The sequence below is a fragment of the Manis pentadactyla genome, chromosome 12 (genome assembly GCF_030020395.1).
Source record: "Manis pentadactyla isolate mManPen7 chromosome 12, mManPen7.hap1, whole genome shotgun sequence".
NCBI classification, from domain to species: Eukaryota; Metazoa; Chordata; class Mammalia; order Pholidota; family Manidae; genus Manis; species Manis pentadactyla.
The window spans coordinates 13,892,186-13,911,178 of record NC_080030.1 but is presented as its reverse complement, the minus strand read 5'-3'; the positions used below and the strand labels follow the sequence as shown (position 1 = coordinate 13,911,178).

The following is an 18,993-nucleotide window of genomic DNA, read 5'->3' as shown; positions in this document are numbered from 1 at the left end:
GAAGGAGATATCTAAGCTGGCCTGTGCATACAGTAAAACAACAAATTTGACTGGATCTATACTGTTGGAACTCAACCAAGAACTAGGAGAAGTGCAAATTGTAGCGCTCCAAAATCTTACAACTACAGACTATTTACTGTTAAAAGAACATAAGGGATGTGAACATTCCCCAGGAATGGGTTGTTTTAATTTGTCTGATTTCTCTCAGACTGTTCAAGTTCAGTTGGACAATGTCCACCATATCATAGATAAGTTTTCACAAATGCCTAAGGTGCCTAACTGGTTTTCTTGGTTTCACTGGAGATGGCTGGTAATTACAGATATGCTTTGGTTATGTAACTATACTCCTATTATGTTAATGTGTGTGCGCAATTTAAGTAGTAGCTTAAAACCTATACATGCTGAAGTTACTCTACGAGAAGATATGTCAAAGAAATAATCAATCTTCCCAGGTTTTTTGCTGCCTGCTACTTCTATAGCTTTTCTTCTCCTTTCCTAATTACAACCCTTAAATAGAATTCGTGCCTCATATCGAATTTACCGAGTATCATAATTCCTCCAAGTGGTAAAGACACCTCAAGACAAATGCTGGGCATAGAAGCCACAGGGCATAAATATGCAAAGAAGTAAAAAGCTAACCTTTTCAAACAATAAGGCTTCCCTCTCACTTATCAACTTCACATTTCCCTGTATGGCCCCGGAAGATGACTGGTTAGCCAGAGACGGGTAAGATTCCTCAAGGGAGGAACAACCTAAGACAGGCACAGTCGCAGGGGGGCCATCAGGTGAGAAATTGGGGATCAACAGAGGTGAGGCTTAGAACCTCACCCCCCCTGTTCTGAGAGAAATCTTCTGCATACGTGGGTGTTTTATTGCCCTTGTCTAGCTTGGATTAACACATAGTCTACAGGCACACACCTGATCATCTACATTTGCTCTCTTACAACACTAAACTATGTTTTCTACCTATACCTTGTATCTACCTACCACTTCAGCATTTTATTAAAAATAATAATAATAAAGAGAGAAATGTGGTATCCACATATAAATCAAGTATAAAAACCAAATGAGTATTCATATTTGAACTGACTGTTTATAGTTCATAATGCATGAGCAAAACCGAAAGTTTCTGTGATGACTGCCCTTGTACTGTTCACTATGTAACTTATTCATTATGTAAGAATTTGTTCTACAAGTAAGAACTTGTTTGTTATGCCTCAGAAGATTGGAGACTGACGAAAATTAGGCTCGGGGTGGATTAATGATTGTACATTGAGCATTGACTCCCCTATATAGAATTTTATTGTCGTTAACAACCATTTGATCAAGAAATATGAGTGATGCCCTCACAAAAAAAAAAAAAAAAAAGGACAGACTTCCAATGCTAAAATAAATAAGTAACCAGGATGTAATGTATAGCATAAGGAATATAGTCAAGATATTGTAACAGCTTGGTAGGGTGATAGCTGGAACCTAGAATTATGTATATAAATGTTTTATCACTGTGTTGTACACTTGAAACTAATGTAATGTAATACTGTGCATCAACTACCCTTCAATAAAAAATAATAATTAAAAAAAAAAAACATAAAGGATCCACTCCAAAACTAGTAGATCTAATATCTGAATTCAGCAAACTTGCAGGATACAAAATTAATACATAGAAATCTGTTGCATTCGTATACACTAATGATGAACTAGGAGAAAGAATCAGTAAATCAATTCCATTCACAATTGCATCAAAAGAATAAAATACCTAGGAATAAACCTAACCAAGGAAGTGAAAGACCTATACCATGAAACTACAAGACACTCATTAGAGAAACTAAGGACACCAATAAATGGTAACGCATCCCATGCTTATGGATAGGAAGAATTAATATTGTCAAAATGGCCATCCTATCTAAAGCAATCTACAGATTCAATGCAATCCCTATCCAAATACCAACAGCATTCTTCAACAAACAAGAGCAAATAGTTCTAAAACTCATTTGGAACCACAAAAGACCCTGAATAGGCAAAGCAATCCTGAGAAGGAAAAGAAAAGCAGGGGGGATTATGCTCCCCAACTTCAAGCTCTACTACAAAGCCACAGTAATCAAGACAATTCAGTACTGGCACAAGAACAGACTCACAGACCAGAGAGCTAAGATGTAAACCCAAGAATATATGGACAATTAATATATGATAAAGGGGCCATGGATATACTATGGGGAAATGACACTCTCTTCAACAACTGGTGTTGGCAAAACTGGATTACTGTGTAGTCCCACACGCAAAAGTAAACTCAAAATGGATCAAAGACGTGAATATATGCCATGAAACCATAAAACTTTAAGAAGAAAACATAGGCAGAAATCTCTTGAATATAAATATGAGAGACATTATCATGAATCCATCTCCTTGGGCAAGGGAAAGAAAGCAAACATGAACAAATGGGACTACATCAAGCGAACAGGCTTGTGTAAAGCAAAAGACACCATCAGTACAACAAAAAGACATACTACAGTATGGGAGAATATATTCATAAATGACATACCCGATAAGGGGTTGACATTCAAATTATATAAAGAGCTCATGCACCTTAACAAACAAAAAGCAAATCATCCAATCAAAAAATTGGCAGAGGAGCTGAACAGACACTTTTCCAAAGAAGAAATTCAGATGGCCAACAGGCACATGAAAACATGCTCCACATCGCTAATCATCAGAGAAATGCAAATCAGAACCACAAAGACATATCACCTCACACCAGTTAGGATGGCCAATATCCAAAACACACACAACAAATGTTGGCGAGGTTGCGGAGAAAGGGGACCCCTCCTACACTGCTGGTGGGAATGTAAACTAGTTCAAACATTGTGGAAAGCAGTATGGGGGTTCCTCAAAAAACTCTAAATAGAAATACCATTTCACCCGGGAATTCCACTCCAGGAATTTACTTAAAAATGCAGTTTAACAGTCTCAAAAAGACAGATGCACCCCTATGCTTATCACAGCACTATTTACAATAGCCTAGACATGGAAGCAACCTAAGTGTCCATCACTACATGAATGGATAAAGATGTGGTACATATATGCAATGGAGTATTATTCAGTTATAAGAAGAGAACAAATCCTACCATTTGCAACAAAATGGATGGGGCTAGAGGGTATTATGCTCAGTGAAAGAAGCCAGGCGGAGAAAGACAAGTACAAAGCGATTTTCCCTCATTTGTGGAGAATAACAGCAAAGAAAAACTGAAAAAAACACCAGCAGACTCACAGAACCCCCTGCTTGGCGGCCGCATCCCAGCAAACCCACCGCCCCCACCGCCCCGCTCCAAAGGGGTCCCCGCGCCAGCGCCCGTCCTACCTTGAACCAGCACCTGGAGCAAGTGCAGCTGGAGCGTCATGAGCGGCCACCACCAGCGCCACCGGCCTGCGCTCAACTTTGGAGTCGGTCGCCCGCCGCGCCGCCGCCGCTCGGGGCCAGGCGGGGACCCCCGCGGGCCATACTGAGGGGCGGCCGTCGCCTGCCTCCGGCCCCAAGTCCTCACGCGCTCGAGGGGAGGCCCGATATCGGGCGGCTGCCCTCGCGGGACAGGGCGGAGGCGGCGGCGAAGTTGTCAGCAGGGAAATTCCGTCAGACCGCCTTCAGCAGCCCCGCAGCCAGGGCGCCCGGGCCGCGCCGCGCCTCCCGAGGAGTCCGACTGGAACAGAGGAGACGCCGCTTCTGCCGTCCTCCCCGCCCGGCGCAGAGGATAAGTGCCCCGCACAGGGCGCGCGCTGCACACAGGCGCCCGCCGCGGTCGCTGATTGGCCGAGGGGAGGAGGCTCGCGGCCCCGCGCCCCGCCCCCACCGCCTCGCCAGTTTTCTAACGCGCCAGGCCGCCCGCTTGGACTTTCGCGCAGAGCCCGCGAGCCCGGGGCGGCTTCCTGCGCCGCTTCGCCCCCTAGTGACGTGCGGCAGGCACTGCAGGCACTGCTGCCCTTGACCCTTTGGTAACCACGAATCCAAAGCCTGCAAAGGTAGTTAAGTACATAACTACGGATAATCACTCTAAATGTTAATGGACTGAATGCACCAACCAAAAGACACAGAGTTAGAGTGGATAAAAAAGCAAGACCCAGATATATGCTGCCTACAAGAGACTCACTTCAAACCCAAAGACATACACAGACTAAAAGTGAAGGGATGGATAAACATATTTCATGCAAACAATAGGGAGAAAAAAAAGGAGTTGCAGTACTTGTATCAGACAAAATAGACTTCAAAACAAAGAAAGTTATAACAAGAGAGAGAATAACGACATTCCATAATGATAAAGGGGTCAGTAGAACAAGAGGATATAACCATTATAATTATCTATGCACCCAACACAGGAGCACCTACATACATGAAACAGATACAAGGGGGAAATAGAATGCAATGCACTCATTTTAGGAGACTTCAACACAGCACTCACTCCAAAGGACAGATCAACCAGGCAGAAAATAAGTAAGGACACAGAGGCACTGAACAACATCCTAGAACTGATGGATCTAACAGACATCTACAGAACTCTACACCCAAAAGCTGCAGGATACACATTTTTCTCAAGGGCACATGGAACATTTTCCAGAATAGACCACATACTAGGCCACAAAAAGAGACTCAGTAAATTCAAAAAGATTGATATTCTACCAACCAACTTCTCAGATCACAAAGGTATAAAACTAGAAATAAATTGTACAAAGAAAACAAAAAAGGCACACAAACACATCGAGGCTTAACAACATGCTCCTAAATAATCAATGGATCAATGACCAAACTGAAACAGAGATCAAGCAATATATGGAGACAAATGAAAACAGCACAACGACCCAACTTCTGTGGGACACAGCGAAGCAGTTCTAAGAGGAAAGTATACAGTACTCCAGGCCTATTTAAAGAAGGAAGAACAATCCCAAATGAATAGTCTAATTTCACAATCATTGAAACTGGAAAAAGAAGAACAAATGAGGCCCCAAGTCAGCAGAAGGAGGGAAATAATAAAGACAAGAGAATAAATAAATAAAATTGAGAAGAATAAAATAGAAAAAAATTAATGAAACCAAGAGCTGGTTCTTTGAGAAAACAGACAAAATAGATAAACCCCTAGCCAGACTTATTAAGAGGAAAAGAGAATCTATACACATCAACAGTATCAGAAATGAGAAAGGAAAAAAATCACTATGGACACAACAGAAATACAAGGTTTATTAGAGAATACTACGAAAATCAATATGCTAAGAAACTGGGTAAACTAGAAGACTTGGACAACTTCGAGAAAAATACAATCTTCCAAGACTGACCAAGGAAGAAACATAAAATCGAAACAGACCAATCAACAGCAACAAAATTGAATTGGTAATCAAAAAACTATCCAAATACAAAATCCACCTGGACCAGATAGATTGACTGCTGCATTCTGTGAGACATTTAGAGAAGACATAATACCCATTCTCCTTAAAGTTCTCCAAAAAACAGAAGAGGAGGGAACACTCCCAAACTCATTCTATAAAGCCAGCATCACTCAAGTACCAAAATCAAGCAAAGACGCTACAAAAAGAGAAAACTACAGACCAATATCCCTGATGAACATAGATGCAAAAATACTCAACAAAATATCTGCAAATAGAACTCAAAAATACATCAAAAGGATCATACACCATGACCAAGTGGGATTCATCTCAGGGATGCAAGGATGGTACAACATTCGAAAATCCATCATCACCATATACCACATCAACAAAAAGAAGGATAAACACCATATGATCATCTCCATAGATGCTGTAAAAGCATTCGACAAAGTTCAGCAGCCATCATGATAAAAGCTCTCAACAAAATGGGTATAGAGGGCAAGTACCTCAACATAATGAAGGCCATATATGACAAACCCACAGCCAACATTATACTTAACAGCGAGAATCTGAAAGCTTTTCCCCTAAGGTTGGGAACAAGCCAAGGATGCCCACTCTCCCCGCTTTTATTCAACATAGGATTGAAGGTCCTAGCCACAGCAATCAGATAACACAAAGAAATACAAGGCATCCAGATTGGTAAGGAAGAAGTCAAACTGTCACTTTTTCCAGATGACATGATGTCGTATATAAAAAACATTGAAGAATCTACTCCAAAACTACTAGAACTAGTATCTGAATTCAGCAAAGTTACAGGATACAAAATGAATACACAAGAATCTGTTGCATTCCTGTACACTAATGATGAACCAGCAGAAACAGTATTCAGGAAAACATTTCCATTCACAACTGCATCAAAAAGAATAAAATATCTAGGAATAAACCTAATCAAGGAAGTGAAAGACCGATACCCTGAAAATTACAAGACACTCTCAAGAGAAATTAAAAAGAACACTAATAAATGGAAATTAATCCCATGGTCTTGTGTAGGAAGAATTAATATTGTCAAAATAGCCGTCCTCCTAAAGCAATCTACAGATTCAATGCAATTGTGTTCAAAATGCCAACAGCATTCTTCTACAAACTGGAACAAATAGTTCAAAAATTCATATGGAACCACAAAAGACCCAGACTAACCAAAGCAATCCTGAGAAGGAAGAATAAAACGGGGGGGATCTCACTTCCCAACTTCAAGCTCTACTACAAAGCCACAGTAATCAAGACAATTTGGTCCTGGCACACGAAAAGACCCATAGACCAGGGGTACAGAATAAAGAGTCCAGATATTAACCCAAGTACATATGGTCAATTAATATACAATAAAGGAACCATGGATATACAGTGGGGAAATGACAGCCTGGTGTTGTCAAAACTGGACAGCTACATGTAAGAGAATGAAACTAGATCATTGTCTAACCCCATATACAAAAGTAAACTCAAAATGGATCAAAGACCTGAATGTATGTCATGAAACCATAAAACTCTTATTAGAAGAAAACATAGCAAAAATCTCTTGAATATAAATGTGAGAAACTTTATCCTGAACAAATATCCTTGGGCAAGGGAAACAAAAGCAAAAATGAACAAATGAGACTACATCAAGGGAAAAGGCTTCTGGTACAGCAAAGGACACCATCAGCAGAACAAAAGGTATCTTACACTATAGGAGAATATATTTCTAAATGACACATCCGATAAGGGGTTAACATACAAAATATACAAAGAACTCACGTGCCTCGACACCCAAAAAGAAATAACATATTAAAAATGGTCAGAGGATATGAACAGACACTTCTCCAAAGAAAGAAATTCAGATGATCAACTGGCACATGAAAAGATGCTCCACGTCGCTAATTATCAGGGAAATGCAACTTAAAACCACAATGGGGTATCACTTCAACCAGTTTAGGATGGTCAACATCGAAAAGACTAGGAACAACAAATGCTGGCGAGAATGCGGAGAAAAGGGAACCCTGCTACACTGCTGGTGGGAACGTAAACTAGTTCAACCATTGTGGAAAGCAGTGTGGAGGTTGCTCAAAAAACTAAAAATAGAAATATCGTTTGACCCAGGAATTCCACTCCTAGGAATTTGCCCAAAGAAAACAACCTCTCAGATTCAAAAAGACATGTGCACCCCTAAGTTTACTGCAGCACTATCTACAAGAGACGAGATATAGAAGCAACCTAAGTGCCCATCAGTAGATGAAAGGATAAAGAAGAGGTGATACATATACACAATGGAGTAGTATTCAGCCATAAGAAGAAAATAAATCCTATCATTTACATCAACATGGATGGAGCTAGAGGGTGTTATGCTCAGTGAAAAAAGCCAGGCGGAGAAAGGTACTGCTCTGAACTTCCCAGAGCAGTGCTGGGTCAGGGCTGTGTTTCTTGCCCCAGCACACAGCTGACATGAGGGTGGTTGTTGACTAAGTGACTAGCGGGGGTGAAGATGCTGATGAGGGTGGGAGTGTTGGGGTCTTACACTTGTTCCCAGGAACCCCCAGAATCAGACCTGCCACCCATACAGAGAGTCAAACACCAGCCTTCTCTCTCTCTCTCTTACTACCGTCTCTCATCCTCTTTGTCTCCCCCATCTCTGCTTCTCCGCGTTGTGTTCTCGCTGTCTCTTTTATTCAGTTTCTCCGTCTGTCTCTCATTGTCTCTGTCTCCCCCTGTCTCTGGCTCACTGTCTCTGCATGTCTGTTTCTTGCTCACCATTTCTCCATGTATCTCAGTCTCTGTCTCCTGCCCTGGCCAGGCCGGGCCTGGGACGGGATGTGGAGTGACAGGCAGGCAGGGCTCCTGCCACTTGTTTTCCTGCCCTCACTGGCAAGGGGCCCAGCTGGGCCGCTGTTCAGGAATTCTCTGGCCACCCTGCTCCAGTCACCAGACACAGAAGCCAACGGCCTCTCCTCCCAGCACATTCTGTCCTGAGCAGGAAGCACTGGGGGCGGGCAGAGGCCAGGGCGGTGAGGGCATTCCTGCTGGGCTCCAGTTACAGGACAGATTGTCCTGGTGGCCTTCCTTCCCACCAGCACTGCCCCCTCACACCTCCCCTCCCTGGTTTGGGCTTAGGTCTTCCTGAATGGGGCCTCTGTGTTAGCTCATCCTCACCTCAGGGCCTTTGCACCTGCTATGCTGTCCACCTGGAGTTCTCTGCAGGCTTAGATCACACCCACCTCAAGATGCACTCCTTGTCCTTAGGCCAGAATGCTCCCTTGATTCCCCTGCTTCTGCCCTGATGCATTTTCCTTCCTGATCTTTCCACCACTTCCCCAGAATTATATATTTACTTGTTTGTTGATATGTTATCTGTTACCCCAGGGCCCCACTGTAGCCTTAGCCCTGGGCACACACAATAGGTGCTCAGGGAATATGTTAGGATTGACATCATTTCCTCCCAAAGCTCAGCTCTGCTTGAGCCGCCCAGGCTCACACCCATAGCTCCTCATCCTCTCAGCCTGCCTGACCTCCCCCACCCCTGCCTCCTGACTCTGCTGCCCTCACTGTTCCCTGCACCCCCTGCTGTTCCTTGCACCCTGACACAGCAGCAATCTCCCAGTCCTTCCCCCTTTGCCCAGCGAGTTCCTGCCTCCAGATACACCTTTTCTGCGAGGAGCTGGGTCTCACTACTTTTCAGGCCCACTGGGCTCCACACACAGGGACAACCATGATGTACACACACGTGTGCAGAAATACATGAGCATGCGTGCAGACACAGAAACAGGCCAGCAGACTCTGGCACACATGGCTGAGACCTCAGCTAATGCAGACCAGGTGCATGTGTGTCTACATATGCGCATAAAGCATGTTAACCCCTATTGGAACAAAAACAATAGTAATGACCAGTTCCTGGTGCCCATTGGCCCAGCTGAGGGCTGGTGGGGTGTTCACGTGTGGAGTTCCCCACCTCGAAGAAACAGTCATGCCTTCCATGTTACAGGTGGAGACAGGACATAGGGTTTGAACCCATGCCAGGGTGTGCACAGACTTGTCTACATGCGCCTCTGCCCTCTTTTCCCCCACCTAGGACTTGTACCCCATCCTTTTTTTGATGTTGAGGAAAGGCCAGGGAAGTCCCCAGAAAGCATCGGGCCAGACGAGAGGCCCAGGAGGGAGCAGTGACTCAGCTGGCAGCCATCAGCGCCTGCCAAGCTGAGCGGCCCCAACGCAGGATTCATAGAGAACAACAATAAGGGGTATGGGGCTGCAGAGTAAATGGCCCACACAGCAGACCAAAGGGAGGGGCACGCCTCAGTGGGCCCACTGTACTCCAACATGTCAGCCCTGCGGAGCCTTATTCACAGGTGGGGAAACTGAGGCACTGAGAACAGGTGACTTCCCCAGGGCCTCCCAGCCAGGATGGTACAGACAGAGGACCTCTAAGTCCTAAGCCCTTCATAAAAGGGTCTTGGGCACATCGACAGTCCCTGCCTGCCTTTTGGTGGGCAAAAGAAGCCGGGTCCACCTCATGGCTCCAGAAGTGGACATATGACCAGTTCTGGCCAGTTAGAGCCCCTTGTGTCCACCAACTACAGTACAGTTCAGGGATAGGCAGGTGACTCTGACTGGGCCAATCACCCTGGGAGCTTGGGGTCTTTCCAGAAGGGATGATAGTGGAGGTGATGATAGGGGCCGTCTGTGGAGCTAGAGGGAACATTGGGGGCTGGAGGATTCTGAGAGGGCTTCTGGGAGGAGAGGACAACAGAGTTGGAGCTTTGAAGGATGAAGAGGAGTTCACCAGGGAGCTAGAGAAGGGCATTCCAGGCAAAGGAAACATCCTATGCAGCCTCAGCTGGCAAGAGAGAGCCACACATATCCTCAGCCATCCCAGCGGCTCTGTGGGCTGGAGCCTAGCAGCAGCAGGTGCAGATGTGTCTGTTCATTTGCTCCTGGTGTCTTTGCGTGGGTGAACCACTGCCCTGCGCCTGGCACTCCAGAGGGACGCAAGTTAGATCTCAGGATCTAGACACCCAACACCATATCTTCCTTCCTGTGTGACCCTGGGCTAGTTGCAACACCTCTCTGAGCTTCAGTTTCCTTGGCTGGAACTTGACCTTGCTGAGGACAGGGTCAGTCCTGGGTACAGAAGGAGGGCAAGGTCTATGGAACTAGATGGCAGGGTGCTGAGGCAGTGGGAGAGGGGCCGGCCCATCCAGAATACTCCATCAACAGTTCCTGATCTCTCTGAAAACAGGAAACCAGTTCTCACGGGAGCTCCCAGCAGTGCTTCCTGAGCCTCCTCTTGACGCATGCTGGTGTGTGTGTATGTATGGAAATAGGTGGAGCCGCAGTGTATGCTTGTGTTTGCATGTCAGCCTTGTCTGTGGAGGTGCCCAGAGGCACGTGCACGTGTGCTGCATGTACTTGACTGAGGGTTTCCACATCTCAGGCAACATGGGAGCAGATGTGGGCTGGTTGGAGCATTTGCAAGTCTGGGTCTCAATGTTGGGCATGGGAGTGTGTCGGCAGTGAGCACTGCTGTATGCTGCCAAGAGCTGGCTTGTGTAGGAGCATACCAGTCTGTGCAGGCTAGTGCTGATTAAGGACTGGTGCGTGCTGAGGTGTGCTGGCTAATAGGAACCCGTGTGACAGCTCCAAGGCCTCTGAATCCCCAGGCTGGCCCCGATTCAGCTGCGAGTGGTCACTCAGATTCTTTCTCTTTGCTGCTCCAAACCCACCATGGCTCTTCCTGGTCCCCAAGGCCCTGCATGGACCCTGTGACTACCATGCCCACCTTTCCTTCCACCTGCCTCCCTGCTATTCTGGGAGGCTGCCAAATATATTCCTACCTCAGTGCCTTTGCACCTGTTATGCCCACTGGCCAGGCTGCTCTTCCCTCCCCTTCTCTCCGTCTCTCAGGCTTGTCTACATGCACCTCCTACACGTTTGCCTCCTTTCTGTAATGAGAGCTCTGTGAAGGTAGGGCTGCAGCCTGCAAGTGCAGGAACCCTTTGGGCAATCACCTCCTCCTTCCTGCTTCTTGCCCTCCTCCCAGTCCTGATCCCAGTCCCCCAGCTTTTACTACTTTCCTCTGCATGCTAGGGTGAGTGGCTCCCTCTATAAGCCTCAGGTTATTCTTCTGTAAACTGGGGCCACTCGTGGTGTGGCCTCATTTGCCCAGTCACCCAGGGAGCAGAAAAGCCTCGATTCAAACCTGGGCCGGCCTGATCTCAAGCTTTGTCCTTGCTCATATCAAGTGGGGGAAACACCAAGGGTCAGGGACAGTCTGGGGTCACTCAGTCACAGGAGCCGGGTGGGGCCAAACTGGGGCCTCCGCTATGTCACATTCCTGGGACGCCTGCCTCTTGCTGGCAAACTTCTCCAATCCCTAATACCCGCTTTTTCCAACTCAGTCCTGACCCCATGGGCTGAGAGCATTTGTGCCTGGCCGTGTCTGTACGCTCCCGTCAGGCCAGAGCTGAGGCCTTTCAGGAGCCTAGCATCAGCCAGCCAGGAGCACGGGGCCATGGCGCCCACATGCTGAGTTTCTGGAGCTGGCCCTCTGCCCTTGCCGTGCCTGATCCCCAGGAGGTGCCTCTTGCTGCCATTCACCCTCAGGACCTGCCGAGCTCTGCGATTTCAAAGGGCAGGCAAGATACTCCCACTTGCCCCTGAGGCCCATGTGTTCTGGTAACTGCCCTGCCCAGGTCCGTGGCCCCTGTGGCCTTGGCTCATGTCGGGCTGGTTCACCTGTGAAATGGACCAGAGACATTCCGAGGCCCAGGTACTGTGCTGGGGGCTTCCTGCCCATGTCTCAATGCCGCAGCCCCTCACACACTCCTGAAACCTACAGAGCCCCCTGTGGCCTGGCCCCCATAGCCCCTATCATGAGGCTCAATCCCACCTCAGGGCCTTTGCTCTTGCTGTTCCTTCTGCTCATATAGCCCTTCCCTCACTCTTCACAAGCTCCTCTTTCAGGTCTAAGTTCAAATGTCCCCTCCACAGATGCCCCTTGGCCTGCCCCAACCGAAGCTGCCTAGTTCTCGCTCTCAGCCCCTCCCTTGTGCTTCTGATAATTCGGAATCATGACACACCGGTGAGTCCACAGCCGTCCTCCGCCTCCTTTCTGTAATGGGAGCTCCGTGAAGGTAGGGCTGCAGCCTGCAAGTGCAGGAACCCAGAGTGCGCCCCCGTAAAGGAAAGTCTCCTATCCTTGCCTCTGGCCTCCAGCTTCTTGCTGACTTCCTCCCACAGACCCTGCATGGTGTCTCAGGGGGCAGAAGGCCCTGCTCAGTTTTTTTGTGCACTGGCCTCTCCCAGGAAACTCTCCCCTCATGATCCTGAGCACCCTCTCCTTCCAGACTCGAAGCTTAGGAAGCTCCTCATTCTGGCCACCCCAGCTCACAGCACAGATGGGGAATCCAAGGCCAGGAGAGGTCCTGTTCATGCGGCCAGGCTCAGCATGTCCCTCCTCTGCTCACACACCAGCCACCGCTCCACAGGAGAAAGCCCAGCTCTGGCTCAGCATTCAAGGCCCTGCCCGTGTGTGGCAAGATCCTTTCTTTTCAATCTTCGCCTGATTCTCAGTCACTCTTGGGTCTTGTCTTGGTTGCATTTCCCGGTATTGACTGTTGATACAGTCCCAGGACACATTAACTGCTGTCAGAGACCAAATGTTTGCCACACGGAGCAGGTTAGCACATGAGGCTGCACGTGACTCTTACAGAGTGAGGGGACTCATATGCCTCGTATGGGAACATCATGGATCACTGTGCTCATTCTCTGCGGAGCAGGTGAACACCAGGAACCACTGACTACTGACAGAATACTAAGTGCAGTACCGGGAACAGGGACCTCCTAAGAGCTTAGATCAGGAATTGACAAACTTTTCCCAGAAAAAGTCAGATAATAAATAGTTGAGGCTCTAGAGGCCATACAATCTCTGTCCCAACTGCTCAACTCAGCCATAAACAATACACAAGTGAGGGGGCATGGCTGTGTCCCAAGGAAACCTTATTTGTGGACACGGAAATTTGAATTTCATCTGGTGTTCATGTGTCACAAATCTTCCTTTGGTATGTTTCCAAACATTGAATAGTGTAAAAGTCATTTCTAGGTGGTGGCCCTAGGGCTGGGGTTTGCCAGCCCCCGGATGAAGCTCCTGATGGGAAACAAAATGTCAGGATTCATTGTTTACAAAGTATCCGAGCTCTGTTTATAGTGCTTCCAGGTCTCCAGCTAAGAAATACTAGGGTGGGTTGATGATTAACAGTGTCTGATCCTTGACAAGTAACAGGTATCAGGGCTTGATGTTGACAAAGGATCAGGGCAGAGCAGGCATGATGGCTAACGGGGTGTCAGGAGCTGGGTTTCGGTTGGACCCAGCCCCCCACTTCCCGCACCGCACTGACCAGGTGGGGCGCTGCTGCTCTTGCTCAGAAAACTGTTTACCAAGTATCCAGTGACAGGGACCAGTGGCAGGGTATCAAGTCACAGCACCATCACACCAAGATTTGGGCCCTCTGACAACACCTCTAGACACCGGCTGTTTACAGGGGACCAGCTGCCCTATTTCCAGATGCTGGAGTCCAGACGGCCGGTGGGACAGGCTTCTCTACGGATGCCAGCAGAGGGCCCTGGGCCTGGGGACACCCTCCTCAAAATGAGAAAAGTGCTCCTAACCCAGGCAAAGGGGGATTTTGCTCATTCAGGGCCCCCATACTCAGGCTGGGCTCCGGGGAGGCAGGAAATGAGCGCTGAAGGCATTGGGTCCCGTAGTCTGGCTTGTATTCAGCCTCTGCTCATCCCTGGCTGTACCACCTTGAGCACATCACTTACCCTCTCTGGGCCTCTACTTCCTTATCTGCAAAATGGGCATGAGATGGATCACGGGTGCCAGACAAAATATGGGATACCTAGTTAGCCTTGGCTATCAGATAAACAATGAACGGTGTTTGGTTTTTCTTTTTTTAGTGTAAGTATATTGCAAGCAATACTTGGGATATAATAATACTAAAAAATGTATTGGCTGTTACCTGAAACTCATAATTAATTGGGTGCCTAGATGTTTATTTGCTAAATCTGGTTCACCAATGATGAAACTTCCATGACCGGTGAAACTATATGAACTATATGAAATTCAAATGTCAGTGTCCATAAGTAAAGTTTTATTGGAACATAGCATGACCACTGTGTTGTGACACTATCCTTGCCTCTGCCAGGAGCTCATGGGGATGGGTCCAAGTAAGGTCTGACAGCTGGCTCGTAAGTGCATTGTCTGTCTCTAGGAAACAGGCCCTGGGTGACAAGAATGAGTTGCACCAGAATGTCAGCAAGAAGCTTCAGACTGCAGGGGTCCTGCAGGAAGAGTGCCAGGGTTCTTCATTCACAGCATGTCCCCAGCACCCAGAGCCCGGCCTGATGCCCTGCAGGGATCAGTAAAAGTTGTTGCATGAACGAAAGATGGGACTTAATAAATAGTTACTAAACTCAAAGACTGAGTCCACCTTTCTTTATTAAATACTTACTGTGTGCCAGATACCCCACTCCCTGCCTGCCCAGGGCTCCTCATCAACAAGGGAGATGAATACTAATCCAAATATCACCATGAATGCAAAATTACAACCTGGACAAGATCTGCCAAAGGGAGACACCAGGGCTAGGACCTCCTGCATGGGGTCTCGGAAGGTTTCCTGGAGGAGGTCACACCTGACAGAGACCTGGAAGAAGAGATTTGTAGGTACAAATGGGTTAGAGGGTCCTAGGCAGAGGGCACAGCATGTGCAAAGGGCCTGGAGTGGGAGTGAGCACCATATGAGGAGCTGTCTTTGTGTTGCCTCCAACCGCCTTGACAATCTGCAGGTTCCAGCAGACAGTTGACACAGCTGAGCTTAGGATGGCCAGGGCTGCCTGGCAAGTGCAGGATGTGCTCCTTCAACCGCTCACAAGGGCAAAGACAAAAGCCCACCCAGCACTTCCTGGGTGCAGGTGGGTGCCAGATGAACAGTGCCCAGTACTGCTCTGCCCTGGAATTTCCTAAGCCACCTGCCTAGTGGGTGGACCCTTCTCTCCCTCACTGTTGTAACTGCGTCATGGGCTGTGGGACAGGAGGAATGGGACAGGGCCCCAGGATGCTGGGTGGGGTGGAGTCAGGACAGACAGAAGAGCTTTGGGACAGCCAGCCGGGAACTCTCAGGACAGAACCAAGGCTGGGATGGCAACAATAGCAAGCGCAGTAATAATAATAGCCTAGGGGCTACAAGTGCCAGGAGAGGCATCATTTAATAGCCCCCAGGATGGTCCCATAGCATCCCTACTTTACAGACAGGGAAACAGAGTCCCGAGGTGAAGCTGCTAGCTGAGGGCTCGAGGTTGACTCCAGGACTAAGGGGTCTTAGTTGGGCAGTTAAGACAAAAATCCCACGGCATGCGTGGCCTAAACAACAAACATTTTATTTCTCACAGGTCCGGAGGCTGGGAAGCCCTGGATCAAGGTACAGGTAGAGAAAGCCAGGGAGAGAAGAGAGAGACAGGGAGGGACAAAGACACAGAGACAAGGAAAAAGAGAGATAGTGGAGAGATGGGGAGAGAGAGACCAGGGAGACAGAAAAACAGGGAGAGCTCCTGGGCCTTTAATCCCATCTCCCAGGTCCGGCCTGGACCCCTCCCCAGGCCCCAACCCGGTGGATGCCCGTCCTACATACATATAGGGAAACTGAGGCCCCGAGCTGCCAACCTGCATGTGGGCCCTGAGGATGGAGTATAGGGAGGGCCCCAAAGGCTGCGGAGGAGGAACAGAAGGGCCTGTGCTGCCCCGTGGGTTTTGGAGCCAGGCTTGTTCTGTAGGAAGAATCCCACATCTTGGATGGGGAATGTGACCCTGGGATTCACAGGGACCTAGTAAGATAGAGGGGGAAGGCGGGGGTGGAAATGGGGTCAGCACCGCCTGGGTTACTGTGAATCTGGGGACAGCCCGTGGGTCACCACATTCTTGAGATTTTCCCTGACATAAAGTGTTTTAAAAATGACCTCTGGGCTCCTGAGGGCTGATCTCAGGACTGATGTCCAGGATCCAGGGACACCTCAGCAGCTCTTGGAGACCAGGCCAGAGGTGCTGGAGGAAACCCAAGGATACCCGAGGCCTGAGACAGAGGCAGCAGGCTGCCTCAAGGCGGAAGCTGGAGATTCTGCTCTGAGCATCCTCCTGCCAGAGCAGAACCATGGGTGCGCGCCGCACCTGCCCCCCGAAGCTGGAGTACCCCACTGGTGGCCCCCCTCCTCACTCCTGGGTGGGCCCGTGCAGTGCACAGAGCAATCTGCCTCCCCAGGGCTGACTTCCCGGTGATGCTGAGGGAAGCCCAGACACAGGAAGTGAGGGGGTTTTGAGGAGACTTGGGGTGTCACCCCATTCCCCAAGACCCGAGCACTGGGGCTGGCCTTATCACTGATATCCCTGAGCAACGGGGCTACCACCCAAATGAGCAGCTCTGGAGAGACCCAGCATTTAACCAGGAAAAAAAATCTCTGAACCATGGCCTCTACCCAGAGTGGGAACAGAAGGGCACACAGACAGCCAGGAGCTTAAAATGAACTTGACGTTCATCCCCAAACAGGAAGGGGAAGACGCCGGCCGTGTGAAAGTGGGTTCATCCAAAAAAAGCCTCATAGCGGGAAGAGGAATAAATGACAGCTCTAAAATTTATCTGGAAGGTCAGAAGATTGGAAATAGCCAGGACACTTCTACAGTAGAACAGGGCGGTGTTACCTGTCCTACCAGACACTGGGGCCCATTACAAAGCCTGTAATTAAGTCAGAAATATTGGCACAGGGAGAAGCATGTTGACCAACTGATGGGAATTAACTGCCCACAGACACCCGATGCAGGTCAGGAATTGGTTCCAAGATGGAGAGGGTCTGTGTCCCAGCAGCGGGGAAGGGGAAGCTATTCCACAAAAGGACCTGGGAAGTGAGAGTCCATGTTGAAAACAATTAAATTGGATCCTTAGGTCGCATCACACACAGCACTCGAAGCCATGTGCGTGAAGGAGTTATGTACAAAAAATAATAAAATAAAGCTTAAACGTCTTGGTAATGGACTGGAAGTTGGAACAAAGAAAATACACAAATGAGAAACAGAAGGAATAGTCAGAAAACAAAAAATAAAATGGTGAAATCTAGCCCTACGAGATCAATAATCACATTAAATGTAAATCATTTTAAGGAATGAAAAGAGAGACTGGCAAAGTCAATTTTCAAAAATCATGACCCAGCAGTATGTTGTCAGCAAGAAACCCCCTTCAAATATAATGATATGAGTAGGTTGAAAATGGAAAAGTGGAAAAAGATATCCCATACATACATTAATTTTAAAAAAAGAAAAAAAAGCAGTAGCAGCAATATTAATACCAGATGTAAACTTCAGAGCAGAGTAAATTACCAGGGACAGAGGCTAATACTGTATAATGATAAAAGGGCCAATCCACCAAGAAGACACAGCATTCCTGAATGTGTCTGCATCAACCAACAGGCCTGCAAAATATATGAAGCAAAATCTGACAGAACTGAAAGGAGAGATCAGCAAGGATATAGAAGAACTCAAGACCACGATCAACAGAATCTAATTGACGTTTATAGAGCACCCCATACAATAACCGGGGAATACCCATTCTTTCCAAGCTCCCGTGGAACACTTACCAAATAGACCATACCCTCAATCATAAAACAAACCTCAGCAAATGCCAGATAATTGAAATCAGAACCGAGTGTGTTCTCCGACCACAATGGAATCAATAACAAAAATAACAGGAAAATCCCCAAACACTTGGAAACTAAACAACATACCTCATCCATCAAAGAGCAAGTCTTAGGGCAAATCAAAAAATACACTGAACTGAATGAAAATGAAACTACAATGTATTGAAATTTGTGGAATATGATATATGAAAACTAAAAACAAATGAAACAGAAATAGACTCATAGACACAGAGAACAGGCTGGTGGTTGCCATAGGGAGGGAAGAATGGAGGGATGGACAGAACAGGTGAAGGGGATAAAGAGGTACAAACTTCCCATTACAAAACAAGTAAGCCACAGGGATGAAAAGTACAGTATAGGGCACATAGTCAATAATCATATTATATTATTGATATATTGTTATAAATAAATAATACTGTAATAACTTTGTGTGGTGACAGATGGTAACTACATTTATTGTGGTGAGCATTTTTAATGTATATTACTGTTGAATCACTGTTGTACACCTAAAACTAATATAATATTGTGTCAACTATACTTTAATAAAAACTGATCCTATGATGCAAGTGAAATAGCTCCTATGATTTAGAAAAAAAGAAACAGAAAAACCAATAGTGAAAATCAATAAAACAAAAAGCTGGTTCTTTGATAAGATCAATAAAACTGACAAACCTCTAACAAGATCGACAAAGAAAAAAGACAAATTAGCAATATCAGAATGAAACAAAGGATATCATTGCAGACCCTACTGACATCAAAAGGGTAATAAAGGAATACTAGGAACTATACACACATAAATTTGACAACTTAATTGAAATGGACAAATTCCTTGGAAATCATGAACAACCATAATACATCCAGTTTGAA

General features: G+C 47.0%; 1 long non-coding RNA gene across 1 annotated transcript in view; it reads right to left on the bottom strand.

Annotated features, from left to right (window-relative positions):
- Positions 1 to 6,398, bottom strand: part of LOC130679878 (uncharacterized) — a 63,364-nt gene extending 56,966 nt beyond the window's left edge. Inside the window, exon 1 of the long non-coding RNA XR_008992869.1 lies at positions 3,356 to 6,398. This is a non-coding gene — a long non-coding RNA (uncharacterized LOC130679878). The remainder of the gene's footprint in view (positions 1 to 3,355) is intronic.
- Between the last annotated feature and the right edge of the window lie 12,595 nt (positions 6,399 to 18,993).